Consider the following 17,654-nt stretch of genomic DNA (forward strand, 5'->3'; position numbering starts at 1 on the left):
AGGGAGGCTAATTAGACTTTTCGTCTTGGGCTGGCTGAAAACAAAGCAAAGAAAGAAAGAGAAGGGGGAGCTCGGCTGGGCCGACTTGGGCTGCACGGCCGTGCACACAAAAGAGGGAGATGGGCTGGAAAGGGCCCAAGACTAGGAAGAGGATTATTATTACTTTTCCAATTAAATTAATCAATGAAATGATCTTTGAATTGTTAAAAATACTTCCTATGCTCAAATAATTCCAAGAAAAATCTTGAACATACTTGGACACCCAAAGTATTTAACAATATTAAAACCAGACCATTTAATGATTAATTTAATATGTGGATAATTACTGAAATGCTCTTTGTATTAGGAATTGAGCTCCGAAAAATCCGAGAAAATTTCAGAGAGTATAATTAACCATGGAGAATTTAATAAAAAATAAATCCATCCATGCTTTATATTTAGGAAATTTTATTTCCCACATTTAACTTCTCTTGTAAATTAATGAACATTTAATATAAATTCTAATAATAATTTATTAAATAATTTATAAATCCTAAAACGAAAATCAGGATGTGACAGTAGATGGATCTTTGATATACTTTTTCCCCAATTGTACAAATAAAATCCCGTTGCCAAATGCGGGGTATCATTTGTACAACTGCCATGAACTAACCATTCCCCTGCAGACTATAGAAGAATCTCGTGCAGGTGGAGCATACAGGGAGACGTGCAACATGACAAGAAATGAACGGGAAAGTTCATCATCCTCAACACCCGTATAGATATATGAGGCAGGTTGGGAACCAACTGGGGATGCGCTCGGATGGACCCAAGCTCCACGTCACAGCATCGGAGTCTCAAGCTGGGCAAGTGCTAGTGAGGACCGGTGGCGTGTGCCTCATGACATAAAATGGGGGGACAACCAACCCCCCAGACCAAGTGAAGTACCTCCATCTCCAAGTGAATGGCACTCGAGTTCCTCTCGTTGGGACTTGGGTGAAATCACTAGGAGAATGGACACTCTTGATGTGCAGACAGGGAGATCCAATACAACCTCACGGAACACATAGCACAGACGCAAGAATGGCAATAGAATGCTGATGCTCAGTTCGCCAACTTCAACAACATGATGCAGCAACAGCACGACAACCTTCAAGCGTACTTCCGCTTCCAGGGCTTCAATCCTTATCAAGTGCCCTGAGCGAAAGCCAAGCTTGGGGGGAGAGATCTCCCCCCACTAAGGTACTTGTATCACATTGCATATTTCCCTTTCCAATTGCATATTTGTTTTTGAATTGCATCTTATAAAACTGAAAACAACATAAAAATTTGCAAAATAGAAAATACCCAAAAAGAAAATACCCAAAACAAAATAGGATAGGTTTGAGTCATTCTAGGTAAGACAAGCTAGTTCTCTTTGTTGAAATGATGAATAGTTGCTCTGTTTTATATCTCTTATATATGGGTTCATAGGTAAAGTGCTCTCTCAAAGGTTAAATATAAGTAGCCAACAATTATCTGGGAACCTGAGGTAAATGAGCTGCACATGCTGATCTGAGTCTAAGTTGTTGTAAGATATGAGATAGTAAATAAGAGTTGCTATGATCCTAATCCTAGTTTGACTTGAATTGCGGATGTCTTGTTTTTCAAAATGATAAAATTGAGAGTTCCTCATTTGATATAAATTCCTACCAGAGCCAAAAATGTGCTATCATGATTAAACTATATACACTTTGGCTGCTTGCCATTCCATTGAACTTTGTCAAATTCTTGTGACTTGTGTAGATACTTTTCATGCTCTATGATCAAGATCATACACCCACATATTTGCACATGTTAAACTCCTACACTGGGAGCTACGCAAACATTCCATTCCATTTCCATATTACCACCAAAATAAATTCTCCATGCTTTCAAGTGCTTTCTTCTCCTAAAAAGAAAGTCTTCTAAAAAAAGAGAGAAGGAGGGAAAGGCATGGTTATGAAAAAAAAGAAGAGAGATGCTCTCACAAGCATGAGCATGATGTTGAAAAAAAAAAGTGTAGCCATGCCCTCTCCTAATCAATAAAAAAAATTAGGAGAAGGAAGTAAGCACAAAGGAGAAGCATTTTCTTTATTTTTCTTTATATATCATTCCCACCATATATCACACACACTTTGCACGATCTTGATCTTGAGTATGTTTAGTCATCTGCTTTAGTCTGAGTTTTTGACTTAGTAATAAATGTGAATGCAAGTATGCCATGTTTGAACCCTACGAAGCTCCACATATCAACAGCTTAGAGTAGGAATCAAAAAAAGGCAAAATTGGTGAGGAATTCATATTGGTACACTTGGAGAGACTGAGTGAATCATGTGAGGAACTTGGCTTTCTTTTGCAAAATCATTTGAAAACTTCCGGAATAAGAGTTGAATAAATATTAGGTGATTGGTGCTCTAATTGCTATTATGTCTTTCAACCACCCAAGGCAAGGAGAAGCAGTGTCTCGTGGGAATCAGGGGTAAGGGTAAGCTACCGTGCCAAAGATTATTTAATCTGAGAGAGGGTACATATACCTTACACTTGTACCTTTGAGATATACATAGTAGCAACTCATTGCGAGGGTATTTCCGACCATTCCAACCGTCACAACCGTCATTGGGAGGCTATAAAAGGAGTTGCTCTTCTCACTTCACTCACACACCTCAAGCAAAGCTCTCTCATATTCTCTTAAGTTTAGTTTAGAAGTATCAAGCTGGTGGAATAGGAATAGAGTAGAAATCAGGAGTCCAGAAGCCGTCGAAAGAGTTCGGGTATGGCTCTAGCAGCTTTACTTTCCTCTTTTGTAAGCTTCGTAATTTTATTAGAATACTCTTCTTTATACATTTATGGTATTAAAATACTTTCCGAGTATATGAATGCCAACTTTACATTATGTTCATGTTATACTGAATATGCCGCTAGCTGATCTGGGAGATGCTTTGGTGCGGGTATAATGTTTGCTTATGCAATTACTCTATGTCATGACGATGATATTAGAGTAGTATCTGCTAGTTTAGACGTGGTGTCTAGATTACGGGATATCATTATTTGGGGTTATATGTTGCGGATGAAAGGTGGGTCGCTGATGGTGACAGCTCAGTACGGGTATTCCTCCGTGCGTGTATATAATCGTAAGTTAATTCCCTGAGGAGGGTACTCCTCCGTATTTAGCCCCGGTTGTATGGTTATGATGGGCTGTCGTAAGGAACTCGGCCGTCAAGGGAGGCTTCTCGAAGTACTAGGAGGGCATCGGATAGAGGGTATTAGCTAGTATATCGATTAATTAGAATGTATGTATACTATGTATATTAGAACTATAGGAATAGATAATATTTCTCTTTTCTTTCCATTTAGCTTGTGTGTCACTCTACCATTGGTTTATCTTAACCCCTGCTTAGAATATGATTATTACAAGTAATATATAAATTATTACTCAAGTTCTCTCTACATGATCTTCCCACGGGATAAAATAAATACGATACCCTTGGAATACTCTCGGTTGAAATGCTGCAATGGTATATCCGTGCGCTTGCGGATAAACTCTGTAAACATAATATACCAGGAGTATTTATGCGCCATTGCTGGGAATTATATTTCTAGTAATGTTGTTAAGAAATACCTACAACGAGTCGGCCAGTTACAGGCACATCGGTGTTGGTGCCAACACCGTGAAATTGAGCTTGTCGAAGATGTCCTTGGGCATGACGCTTACACTTGCTCCAATATCGCAAAGGGCTTGGTCGAACTGCTGAGTCCCGATTGAGCAGGTGATTGTGGGACACCCCGGATCCTTCTTCTTTTCCTGGAGCTTGTGGAGTATGATATTGCTGCACTGCTCCGTCAGCTTGACCACCTCAATTGTCGGGAGCGATCTTTTGTTGTTGAGGATGTCCTTGAGATAGCGCGCGTATGCTGGCACTTGCATGGCATCCAACAACGGCACGTTGATGTGGATCTTCTGGATTACTTCAAAAAAACGAGCGAACTGCTCGTCTACTGACGGTTTCCTACTTCTTTGAGGAAACAGCAGAAACCGGGTGTCGCAGTACTCCTGCGGCACAACCTTTTCTGGCTGAACCTCTTCATCAGCCGTGTTACCAGATGGTGCTTCCCAGGTGATACTGCTAGTCACTGCAAGGTTAGGATATGGTGGATCACGAATGGACTTACCTCCCCTCGTTGTGATCACCTTAACATTTTCAACGGAGGATTCGGGCTGCCCCGGAATCCTCCTAAACTCATTTGCAGGGACTAAAGCAACTAATTGCTACAGCTGTGTTTCAATCATCTTGTTAAAGCTTAGATGGTTTTGAAATGCAGAAGCAAAGCCATCAAGTTTAACATTTATGTTCTCTAGGACCTTGTCATTAGCGGCTAGCTTTTTGCTAAGAGCATCTGCGTTTTTAGCTTGCGCAAAGATGAGATCTTTCAAGGAGGATTGGTTTAGAGAAGTTACCATTGTTGTTACCTCCTTGATAGTATGGGCGTGGCTGGTTCCTCACCCGACCTCCTGATAGACGATACCCGTTGTTGTTTTTGTTGCCCATGTATATCGCCTCTTCACGGGTCTCCGGGCAGTCATTCCCAGAGTGACCCGTGCTGCCGTAGACCTCACACATAACGTGTGAGTCCAAGGCCTTGACGGTGCCTTGTGGCCTCTTGTCGTGGTCGTCCAGACGTTTCATGAGGAGGTCCAGCTTGGCAGCAAGCATTTCCGTCAAGGCCAAGCATTTCCGTCTCCTTGACGGTGTGCATGCCTCGCTGACGGGTCTAGGGTCCTTCCTCGCTCCAACCTATATTGGAGACCAACTTCTCTATTAAATCAATGGCTCCTCGAACCGTCTTAAAGAAAAAGGCCCCTCCAGCTGCCGCGTCCAAGTGGTTGCGAGACGTGGGAGTGAGTCCATTGTAAAAGTTCTGTAGAATCAGCCAGTCATCCATCCCATGATGAGGACAGGCGGCCACATATTCCTGAAGTCGTTGCCACGCCTCAGGAATGGACTCATCCATCGTCTGCTGGAACTTGAAATCCTTCCGCGAAGGGCATTGGTCTTGCCTATCGGGAATAACTTTGACAAGAATGCCGTAGAGCATTTGTCCTAGGTGTTGATTGTAGCACGATTGGCGTAGAACCACTACTTCGCTTTCCTAAGGAGAGAAAACGGAAACAGCCGCAGCCTGACGGCGTCAGGACTGACTCACTTCATGGTGTACGTGCTGCAGATCTCCAGGAACTATTGTAAATGAGCATTAGCATCCTCGTTAGGCTTGCCATAGAACGGGCTAGCCTACGCCATCGTGATGAGGCTGGACTTCAAATTGAAATCCACGTCTCCCATGTTGATCTGTGGCCCATTGGCCACGTTGTCAGCAGAGGGAGCAGCGAATTCATGAAGGGTCTTGTCAGCCATAGTATAGAAGGTCGGTGGCACTGGTATGGCTGGTTTCTTTGTCGGGAGAGTTTTCTGCGGAGCGACGACTCGTGGTTTGACGCTCCGAAAGAAAGCTTCTGGATTTTCTTTAAAGTTTTCCGGCAAGTTGAAACCAATCATACACTACCCTGTTTCCACAACAATAGTGAAAACAATCAAGGTTAGCCTGCAAAGGACAGTGATTATACAGAGGTAAATATAAATTATTAGTATTGGTAATCTCTATTATAAATCTTCCATGGCAACAGCGCCAGAAATGCTTGTTGGTATTTCTTAACGACATTACTAGAAATATAATTCCCAGCAATGGCGCCAGAAATACTCCTGCTATATTATGGTTACAGAGTTCATCCGCAAGCGCACGGATATACCGTTGTAGCATTTCACCCAAGAGTATTCCAAGGGTATCGTATTTATTTAATCCCGTGGGAAGATCATAGTAGAGAGAACCGTACTAATAGTTTATATGTTACTTGTAATAATCATAGTCTAAGCAGGAGTTATAATAATCCATAGGGTAGAGTGACACACAAGCATAGGACTACTCATTCTCATACTAAATTATCTAAGTTAAGTGGAAAGAAAATAGAAAGAATCTATTCCTATACTTCTAGTATACATAGTATATACATTCCAGTTATATGATTAACTAGCTAATACCATCTTTCCGATGCCCTTATGGTACTTCGAGAAGCCACCCCTGGCAGCCGAGTTCCATATGATAGCCCGTCATGACCATACAACCGGGGCTAAATACGGAGAAGTACCCTCTCCAGGAAATTAACTTAGGACTATATACACGCAAGGAGGAATACCCGTACTGAGCTGTCACCATCAGCGGCTCACCTCTTATCCGCAGCATATAACCCCAAATAATGATACCCAATAATCTAGACACCACACCTAAACTACCAGATACTACTCTAATATCATCGTCATGACATAGAGTAATTGCAATAGCAAACATTATACCCGTACCTATGCATCTACCAGATAAACTAGCAGTATAATCAGTATAACATGAACATATAGTAAAGTTGGCATTCTTATACTCGGAAAGTATTTCAATACCAGAAAAGTATAAAGAAGAGTATTCTGAATAAAGTACAAAGCTTACAAAAGAGAAGAGGAGAGCTACTAGAGCCATACCCGAACTCTTCCGAAGACTTCCGGTGTGGACACCCCGAGTATTATACTAGCTAATGCCCAACGCGACCACCACATACTATTGGAGGTGTGGGATCCATACACGCATAAATAGCCACTCGTCCTCAATGTGTCCATGATCACGGTTGACATCTTGTAATATAATAATCAGAATGCCGAGTAGTGAACACAAGAGATAATCATAAGATAGCTTGCTAGTCCACCCCGTCATATGCTTGCCTTACCACACAAAGGCGGTGACCAAAAACATACCCCAGTGACTCAATCCAAAAGCGCTATCCCTAATTATCTCAAGCGATCAAAACCCGTTACTCATGCTTAGCTAGTCCCCAGGAATGCGACTAGCCTCACACTTTCATCACAAGCAATTAATAAACATAGCAAGTACCATAATAGAGTTAAAGTGCAGCGAGGTACATGACACATAATAGGGTCCAAGGTCCCAACATACAACACATAAATATAGCAGCGGAAGTCTCAAATAGAGTTCATAAGCAAAAGATAAAACCGGTGGTGCCACAACCCCACTAGGGCAAACCAACCGGGCAAGAGCCAAGCTACAAGAGATCACTCATCACCCATGCCACCCTCGGCAGAGCAATGACCACACAAGAAGCATAACTCATAACCGGTATCCTCACCTGAAACAGCGGCGCCGGGTTAAGTACAAGATTGTACTCGCAAGTCTTACCCAAAATTATATATACATAAGGGAGAGAGAAGTATGCAAGCTTTTGTCACAGCCTGAATTTCCGTTTCAGGATTTACAAATTATTTAATAAATTATTAATAGAATTTATATTAAATGTTCATTAATTTACAAGTGAAGTTAAATGTGGGAAATAAAATTTCCTAAATATAAAGCATGGCTGGATTTAATTTGTATTAAATTATCCATGATTAATTATACTCTCTGAAATTTTCTCGGATTTTTTAGAGCTCAATTCCTAATTTTAATAATACAAAGAATATTTCAGTAATGATTCACACATTAAATTAATCATTAAATGAGCTTTTTCAATTTTATTAAATACTTTGAGTGCCCAATTGTTTTCAAGATTTTTCTTGGAATTATTTGAGCATTGGAAGTATTTTTAACAATTGAAAGATCATTTCAGGGATTAATTTAATTGCGAAAAGTAATTAAAATCCCCTTTTCCTTTTGGGGCCGAAATAGGAAAAGTTCTCTTTCAGTCCTCGGCCATCCTTCCTTCCTCTCTCTGGTCGGCCTTTTTTTTTCCAAAGTCAGCTTGTGTCCCTCCTTCAATCGGGCTGTGTAATAGAAGCCCAGCCAAAAGTCTGTTTGGCCTCCCTCACTACAGTGCTCCTTCTTCAACCTCTAGACAGAGCCGACTGTCTACAGCCCATGCACAGTTGCCGCCGCCTGCTCCTACCAAATCCGACCTCGCCGTTGCTCCTCTTTCCAAATTAGTTGCGGGAATAGAATCCCCTCAATCTCCTCTACAATTTCCCCAAGAAATTCCTAAAAGTTTCTATGGAAATCATTTCCAATTTCGCGGATCAACCTTTCCTTTTTCCGGCGGGAATCCTAAATTTCCCGAGTTTTTCCCGTCGATTTGGGCCCGGACCCGAGCTCCCGTGCCTATATAAAGGACCCCTAGTCTTCCTCTACCCATCCCCTCAAGTCCCGTCTTCCGCCGTCGCCGGAAACGCCCTCCCTGCGCTCCCCTTCTCTCCACCTCCGGCCGCCGGTCCAGCCGCCGTGCGCCGTCGCCTCGGCCGTCGCAGGTCAGCGTCGCCACCTCTCTCGGCTCCGCAAGGTCAAGAGGAAGCCCGGCAGCCATCTCCCCAAAGCTGAAGACCACAGGAAGCCCTTCGTCGCCGTTAAGAACAAGCTCGCCGCGGCGTTTTGATCTCCGGCGAGGCCCTGCTACTCCTTCCGTCGTCGCCAAGCTTCGCCGCCGCCTCCTTTGGGTTCGCAGCTGCGAGGTGAAGGCCTTCCACCCCTCCGTTGCCGCCGCTCGTCGCCGGAAAGCCATCATCATCGTGGACAGTACCTCGTCGCCCTTCGGAGCTCGTCGCCGGCCATCTCCTTCGCTGTCCGTCGTCGCGTAAGTGTTGGTAAGAATCGCCGTCGCCTTCTCTACCTCCCGGTGCCCTCCGTTTGCTTTATTGTGCCGTGGTTTGCCAGCAACCGTTGCTCCCATGCTGTTCACCGGTGAGATTTTTCCTAGGGCCTTAATCCAATCTAACTTAATCCGTTGTCTATCTAGCGTCGTCGTCTCCGTGTGTTGCCGCCGGGTCACCGTCGTCGTCTCTCCCTCTCCGATCGCTTTGGTTCGGTGAGACTTCTATCCATATTCCCTCGGTTTAGGTTTTAATCTCTCGTTTATGTCATCGAGTAGCCGCGTTGTCGCTGCCACGTTGCCGTGCAACGCTTAGCTGCTGCCCTAGCGTCGCCGCTGCGCTAGTCGCCAAGCCGTCACCGTGCCGCTCCCTGCCACAGCCATGCTACTGCTGCTGTGTGTTGCCGCTTGCCGCTAGCTGCCGTTTGGCCGATGCTCGTGCATGCCAAGTCGCTGCCGTTCCGCTACTGTAGCTACCGAGCCGCCTAGCTGCAGCTGCTTGTCGCCTTGCCGCGCCGCTATCCTAGAGGCTAGACCTAGCCGCAGCTGCTATTGTCCCGCTGCAGCCGCCGCGCCGCTGTCGTGCATCATTATCGCTACCGCTATTTGCCGCTTTGCCACAGCCGCAGCCGTGTCGGTTGTGCTTTTGCTCGCAGCGCTGCTACCCTAGCCTTGCATGGTCGCTACCGGCTATGCGGTCTCCCTAACCCTAGCCGCGTGCCTCCGCCGAGCCGCCGCCACCTAGCCGAGCCAAGTCGCCCAAGTGCCAACGTGTCACAGCTATGTGTCACTTAAACCTAGCCGCCGCTTTAGCCCGCTGCTCTGTAGTCAAGTTGTCTAGCTGTAGGTGCAACTCTAGGTTCCTACCGGCCTATCGTTTGCCGTACCGGGGCTTTACCGTGAATCGCATCTAGCCCACCGGTTTAACCGCAGCCGTTGTTGAATCATTCGCTCGTTCGTTCGAACGAGGTGTTCCCCGTGCTTCGTTTGTTCGTCCGTTTTGAGTAGTCCATTAGTTCAGAGCCGCCGGTTCTGTTCGCCGGTTTCAGTTGATCATTTGGGTGATCCCGTGTCACGTAGAATTGACTCGTTGAATCGGTATCTCGTGAGGCTCGCTTGCCAGATCAATCCAAGCCATCCGATCTTGGTTGACTCGGTCAAGATTAATCTCAGCCATCCAAAATCAATATAAATTCGTTCTCTCATTTCAATGGCATATTAGTTCTTTTTATCATATGTCATCTACCAAATATGATCTAATCTATTTCCGGAGTCTGCTTTATTCTTCTATCTAAGTTATAAATCATTTGTAAATGGTTTAATTAATTTGGAATAGGCTTTTCTTTAATAGGTTTAATTGGATTAAATCTTATAAAATTCGTAACTAATTCATACGAAATCGGAATGAGGCCGTTCAAGTCTCATAATTCATCTAAAATCATGATCTACATGTTTGTTTACTTTTATGTACTGTTTATTTTGTGTTTATTAGTCTTTTTCCTCGTTTTGCGTGTTAGCTTGTCCATTTTCGTCGTTTCGAAGGTTCGGGAGTGTGTCGGAAGTGTTCAAGAAGACTTATTGAAGACCCTTTATTGCAAGGCAAGTCACACAGATCCCAAACATAATTCCTTTGAACATATTGATCCTATATTTAAATTCTCTATTTCTTTCAACTGTGCATTTATTTTCGAATGTCACCGGGTGGGTGAACCTATTCCTTTGTTATGGCTAATTTGCATTGATTACCCTATTCTTTGATACCTTTGGTTTTAATTGGACTAATTGTACTTATATAATGGTTCAACTAGATGTATTAGATATAACTGCTTAGCCATGCTTAGAAACATTAGCACATGATTGGGATAACTAATGTTTCACTATTACTTAATAATGGATATTTAATGATAGCTCACGATGGTTAATCGTGATTGGTTAATTAATCAATATGCCAACTAAAACTTGACAATGGTGGGTTGTGAGCACATGGTTTTGACGGTTCTGCACGTGACAATTAATGTCCGGTTCATGAGTTTCGGTTGTGAAACATTAATCGTGCCAACCACAAGCCAGCATGGGCAATGGCTTTATCTTTTGTATAGCATGGTTCATTGTGGAGCACCAGACTGAGAAGTGGCGGAGATAAGCCCACGGGGGTCACTGGAGAGTCCATGCCTTGTTTTATAAGGGGGTGATTATGATCCAGGAACGGTGCACTGCTTTGGGTTGTGTTTTGCAGTGCCATGGTGGTACTTCGGGGCATGGTAACATGTGCGGAATCGTGTCTTATGGGTACAGTGGTACACCTCTGGACAGAGTAAAACTATTCGAATAGTCGTGCCCGCGGTCATGGGCGGGTCTAACAATGTCTTTCGTGATTAGTCTCACACTTCTCACCATAATAAATGATGATATAACTGGTAATAATTTGATTAGCTCCTGCTTTGGAATGGTGCATTCCTGGATTAGAAATAGATCTGTACAGTCGGGTATGGTTGTTCAGGTAAGGTTGGGCCTGTGCAGCATGGGTGTGCTGTTCAGTGTTGATTAATATTGATGATTAATTAATTTACTGTTTTACAATTCTCAAATGTTTGCTAAATGCTGATTTTGCAAATGAGCCCTATAGTATGCCATTCTTTGGTATCCTTGTGCACTTGCATAGTTGCTGTGTGGCTTGCGGAGTATTCCATGTACTCACCTTGCAATAATCAATCAAACCTTAGTCGAAGAAGAGGGATCCAGATGGAGAAGACGTTTGGCTTATACCCCAGTTGAGCTGCCTGTGGGAGTGGAGCCGGAGCTTCGCTAGATTTTATTTTTCCGCTGCAGTTTTCTTCATGGTGAGGACTAAGTGTATCTTATGTAAGTATTTATTGCTTTAGTTATTTTGATTAATCTGTATATTAAATTATCAGTTTGTGTACCTCGGCTGATTCCTGGATGAGGATTTTATGCACAAATCAGTTCGGAAATTACTAGTGAATTTCTGGGCGTGACAACTTTCTAGCCTATAGTAGGTCTCTAGGTGCAACATTTGCATAAAGCTAATTTTATTGAGCAATTAATGAGTAAAATAAGTAAGGACAACTAAATCTAGCATCATTTTAATTTATGGATAGCAAGTATATAATTCTGGAATGTATAAGCAAATGAGCCCAAACGGAGCTCTCATCATCAACCATGGACTACCAAAGTCCATACCAACATGGCACAACATGCCAACACCACCATCAAACATAATCCCATCCATAATAATCTACATTTGATGCTAACATAACTGACTAACACATCAAGCATTGTCCATAACCGAGGACGCGGCTATTCAAATAGATTATACTCTGATCAGAGGTGTACAACTGGACCCACACGAAATGAACAAGGATCAAATGCTACACCCCGTTGAGTGCGGTACACAAGTGATTCAAGCTAATTACATACCCTTTCCTAGCCCCACCCCAACCACCTATACCACGTTGGGGTTCCTAACGACTCAGTCACGTGCGTGCGTGATGTGATCAAGGTGGGCGCGCCACACAGGAGGCACCCCCGGCCAAACCTAGGCACCCGAGGCCCTCCAAAGGCTACCTACCTCACGACTCTCCAACGAGGTATAAATGATCGCAATAGAACTAGTAAGAACAAGCCGGTCCCAAATAAGGCATGTGGTAAGTACGTAGGGTGCTTGATTAGATGTCAAAATGTTCGATCCTTAATGACCTAGACGGGGCAACTTGCATCAGGGAAACCAACCTCCCATCATCGCCCTATCACCCGTCCAAGTCCAACATATTTCATCAACCATTATTTAGTGTAAGTGCTCAAGTTTTATGCCCAATAATGCAAATTGTCTATATACCACAATTAATAGCATTGTCCATCCCTATAGTTCTATTAGCACTAAGCATGGCTAAGCATTACTCCCTCCAGTTCTATATTAACTGACGTTATGGGTTAATCCTCTTTGGCTGGCAAAAAAAGACGTTTTAGCTCTCTCCGCAACTCTCTCCCTTGTATTTCTCCAGAATACCCTCATGCATGCATGCAAACAGTAAATGCTGTTGCTTCGTCTCCATCCAGCGGAAAAATCCCAAGGCAAAAATTAACTAATGCCTGGAGTACTAATACTCTGGCCACGGAAGCGGAAAGACTCCATGATAGCCACCGTGTGCTGCTAGTTGCTCGCCTCTGGCCATTGCGTCGCTTCGCCTCTTGCCACCGCCGCTCGTCGCGCACCAGCATCTTGGATGCCAAGCTGCAGGACGCCGCCGTCGCACATGAAGACGAGGTGACCATCAGCGCCATGGATGCTGAGGTTGCGCCGGAGGACGACATGACGACGGGCAGCATCGTGGACCACCTCACGCAGGAGGACGCCATGGATGCTGAGGTTGCGCTGGAGGACGACATGATGACGGACGGCATCGTGGACCACCTCGCGCAGGAGGACAACAGCGCCGACGCCATGGAGGTGGAGCAGCTCACGCAAGTGTGCGTTCACTGCAGCCGAGTCCACGAGAATGGTCTTGACGAGATCAAGTCAAATCCAATATGGGGTGGTTCAAAGTTCAGATCAAAGCCAATGTGAGGTGCTTCAAAGTTCAACTCAAAAGCACCTATGAAAGCATTGAAATATTGTCATGTCAAAAGAAAAGGCAATCTCAGCCAGCCAAGAACAAACAAGCAAGCATTGTAAAGAACATTGTTGTACGGCCAAGAACAAGGAGTATAGAAATACTTACCGTTGCCATCATCTATAGGCAGCTCCATGTTAAGATCAATCTCAGCTCCAAATTCCACCGGCGGCTCCATGTTCAAGTCCATGTTGATGAGATATCTGGTTGGGTTGAAGTGCATATGGAAGTGTTTCTTACTGCTAGCTAACAATGGCTTAAATAGATTGAGTGTTAGATCTTATCATATCTTATCATTCTCTGTATGGATATGCACGGATGCATGTTGGTTCGGATAGATAGAGGATAGGACTCTAATCCCTTGTAATTAGGATCACCGAACCAACACATCTGCACGCATATATATCTGTAAACTCAGCGCATTTTTGCGTATAGTGAATCAACACGAAACCCTGCGTCCACCGTGACGCTTTCCTGCATACACCTGAGTTTTATATGGTATCAGAGCCTCAAAGTCCGGCGTGATCTGCAAGTCCGGCGTGATGGCAGGTTCCTCGTCAAGCACTGCCTCCACCAATCCTCTCTTTGGCGTTCAAGTTTCAGAGAAACTGACCAAAGGAAACTATGCGCTCTGGTCGGCGCAAGTCCTGGCCGCGATACGCGGCGCCCGTCTTGATGGCCACATCACCGGCGCCACCGCCGCTCCATCCATGGAGATCAAGAAGACGGCGAGCGACAAGACGACGGAGAAGATCGTCAACCCCGCCTACCAGGAGTGGTTTGCCTCGGACCAATAGGTCCTAGGCTTTCTTCTCTCCACGCTGTCAAGAGACATTCTCACCCAAGTGGCGACGGCATCCACGGCGGCGCAGGCATGGCAGCAGGTGTGCGCCATGTTCACTGCACAAACCAAAGCCCGGTCGCTCAACGTCCGGCTTACTCTCACCAATACCCAGAAAGGTAACATGAGTATATCTGAGTATTGTGGCAAGATGAAAGCACTAGCAGATGAAATCGCTAGTTCAGGGAAACCCCTTGATGAGGAAGATTTAGTCGCTTATGTTCTGAATGGGCTAGATGATGATTTTGAACCTGTTGTATCTGCTATTGTGGCACGCAATGAGTCGACCACAATGGCGGAAGTGTACTCTCAGCTTCTTAACTTTGAGAACAGGCAAGCTCTTCGGCAAGCTCATGCTTCGGCGAACGCGGCCGCACGCGGCCGTGGTGGTTTTCAGCGTGGTCGCGGCGGCGGCCGTGGCACACGTGGGCGCAGCAATCCTGCTGCTCCAGGACGTGGGCGCGGCACTGGAGGAAATCAGACTCGGGGTGGTAATGACCGCCCCATCTGCCAAGTGTGCCTGAAGAGGGGGCACGTCGCTGCAGAGTGTTGGCATAGGTACGATGAGACCTATGTCCCTGATGAAAGGAGTGCGGCTGCAAGAGCTGCATATGGCATCGACACCAATTGGTACCTCGACACAGGGGCAACCGACCACATCACCAACGAACTCGACAAGTTAGATGTTCGGGAGAAGTACAAGGGAGGAGACAAGATTCACACCGCAAGCGGTGCAGGTATGGAAATTAAGCACATTGGTGATTCTGTCATTCATACCCCTACTCGTGAATTACATCTCAAAAATATTTTACATGTTCCTCAAGCGAAAAAGAACCTTATCTCTGCTCATCGTTTAGCTATGGATAATTTTGCTTTCCTTGAGGTTCATTCCAATTATTTTTTGATAAAGGATCGAGCCACGAGGAACACGATTCTTAAGGGGAGATGCTGCCGTCGCCTCTACTCCCTTCCTACATCACCTGCCAAGCAAGTCCATGCCGCCACAACTCCTTCCTTCTCCCGATGGCATAGTCGTTTGGGACACCCAGCCGTGCCCATAGTCACTAGAGTTCTTAGCAAGAATAATTTACCTTGTTCTACCGTAGCAAATAAAGACTCAATTTGTGATGCCTGTCAAAAGGGCAAGAGTCATCAGCTTCCCTATCCTAAGTCTTCAAGTGTGTCAAGTCAACCTCTAGAACTTATTTTTTCTGATGTCTGGGGCCCTGCTCCTATTTCTGTTGGTGGAAAGAAGTTTTATGTCAGTTTTATTGATGATTATAGTAAATTTACTTGGGTTTACCTTCTTAAGCATAAGTCGGAAGTATTCCAAAAGTTTCAGGAGTTTCAAACTCTTGTTGAGAGATTTTTTGGTCACAAAATTCTTGCTGTTCAAACAGATTGGGGGGGAGAGTATCAAAAACTCAACACCTTCTTTGCTAAGATAGGTATCTCTCATCATGTTTCCTGTCCTTATGCTCACCAACAGAACGGTTCAGCTGAACGAAAACATAGACATCTCATTGAGGTTGCACTCACATTACTAGCACATGCATCTATGCCAATTAAATTTTGGGACGAAGCCGTTCTTGCTGCGGCATACCTTATTAACCGCACTCCTAGCAAGGTTATCAACTTTGCATGTCCTTTAGAACAATTGTTCAAGGAAAAACCAAACTATACAGCATTGAGAATATTCGGGTGTGCTGTTTGGCCCAACCTTCGGCCTTACAATAAACACAAATTAGCTTTCCGTTCCAAGAGATGTGTTTTTCTAGGCTATAGTAACCTACATAAAGGGTTCAAGTGTCTAGAAATTGCCACAGGCAGAGTCTATGTCTCCAGGGATGTAACCTTTGATGAAAGCATTTTTCCTTTCTCCGAACTCCACTCAAATGCCGGCGCACGCCTTAGAGCGGAAATATCTCTCCTTCCACCATCCTTGGTTCCGCATCTTTCTTCATTAGGGGGAGAACAGAATAACCATGTGCTTAATTATCCGCCTAATGTTACTGATCAGTTTGGTGAAGAAAATGCAGAAATCGGTGAAGAAATTGTAGCAAACGGTGAAGAAAATGCAGCAGCAGCAGATGAAAATGCAGCAGCAGCAGCAAATGGTGGTGCACAGGACGACGTGCATGGTGTGGCATATGATGCGTCGCCGGAGCACTCTTCGCCTGTGACAGATGATGCGATGGCGTCGGCAGCTGAGCAGCATGGCAATCCAATCCAGGAGGAGCACCTGGTGCAGGCGTCCCCACAAACAGCGTCGTCCACATCGCCATCTGTTGCATCATCGGCTGGCGTGCATGATGATGTGACTACTGATCAGTCTGATCAAACTGATCAGGCCATGCCAGAAGCAGCTGTTGCACCGATCAGACCAAAAACACGTCTCCAAAGCGGGATCAGGAAATAAAAGGTATATACTGATGGAACTGTTAAATGGCTAAATTTTACTTCTTCTGGTGAACCACAGAGTCTGGAAGAAGCAGTGAATAATAAACACTGGAAGGAGGCCATGGATGCTGAATACATGGCACTGATAGAAAACAAGACATGGCATTTGGTTCCTCCTCAGAAAGGAAGAAATGTCATAGATTGTAAATGGGTGTATAAGGTCAAAAGGAAAGCAGATGGCAGTCTAGACAGGTATAAAGCACGGTTGGTTGCAAAAGGATTCAAGCAAAGGTATGGCATTGATTATGAGGATACTTTTAGTCCGGTTGTTAAAGCTGCTACTATCAGAATAGTTTTGTCTCTTGCTGTCTCTAGAGGTTGGAGTCTTAGACAATTGGATGTTAAAAATGCCTTCCTACATGGAGTCCTAGAAAAAGAGGTCTATATGAAGCAACCACCAGGGTATGAAAAGAAGTCTATGCCTAACTATGTCTGTAAATTAGATAAAGCTCTTTATGGACTTAAACAGGCGCCTCGAGCTTGGTACTCCAGGTTAAGTACTAAGTTAAGTGAGTTAGGCTTTGTACCTTCAAAGACAGACACATCACTGTTCTTCTATAAGAAAGGACAGGTTTCTATATTTCTTCTGATATATGTTGATGATATTATTGTGGCCAGTTCTGTACCAGATGCAACTTCAACACTTCTGCAGGAACTAAGAAAGGACTTTGCTCTTAAGGACCTTGGTGATCTGCACTACTTCTTGGGAATCGAGGTCCATAAAGTGAAGGATGGTCTCATGCTTAGTCAAGAGAAGTATGCATCGGATCTTCTACGACGGGTTGGTATGTATGAGTGTAAACCGGTCAGTACTCCTCTGTCAACCTCAGAAAAACTATCAGTAAATGAGGGAACATTGCTTGGACCTCAGGATTCTACTCAGTATAGGAGTGTAGTTGGTGCTTTACAGTATTTAACTTTGACAAGACCAGACATTTCTTTTTCGATAAATAAGGTGTGTCAGTTCTTACATGCTCCAACTACAACTCATTGGGCAGCTGTAAAAAGGATCTTAAGATATGTTAAATATACAGTT

General features: G+C 44.5%; 1 long non-coding RNA gene and 2 other non-coding genes across 3 annotated transcripts; all 3 read left to right on the top strand.

The window, feature by feature from the left end:
- The first annotated feature begins 4,939 nt into the window (after positions 1 to 4,939).
- LOC112938070 (small nucleolar RNA R71) lies at positions 4,940 to 5,045 on the top strand. Its single transcript, XR_003241120.1, has one exon. It is a non-coding gene; the product is annotated as a small nucleolar RNA R71 (small nucleolar RNA).
- Positions 5,046 to 7,916: 2,871 nt separating this feature from the next.
- Positions 7,917 to 11,776, top strand: LOC112937980 (uncharacterized). The gene is made up of 4 exons (XR_003241010.2): positions 7,917 to 8,681; positions 8,834 to 8,902; positions 10,204 to 10,285; positions 11,410 to 11,776. It is a non-coding gene; the product is annotated as an uncharacterized lncRNA (long non-coding RNA).
- Positions 11,777 to 14,348: 2,572 nt separating this feature from the next.
- On the top strand, positions 14,349 to 14,487 carry LOC112938019 (small nucleolar RNA Z247). The gene has a single exon (XR_003241067.1). It is a non-coding gene; the product is annotated as a small nucleolar RNA Z247 (small nucleolar RNA).
- The last annotated feature ends 3,167 nt before the right edge of the window (positions 14,488 to 17,654 follow it).

This window comes from Oryza sativa, chromosome 2, assembly GCF_034140825.1.
Source record: "Oryza sativa Japonica Group chromosome 2, ASM3414082v1".
Taxonomy (NCBI): domain Eukaryota; kingdom Viridiplantae; phylum Streptophyta; class Magnoliopsida; order Poales; family Poaceae; genus Oryza; species Oryza sativa.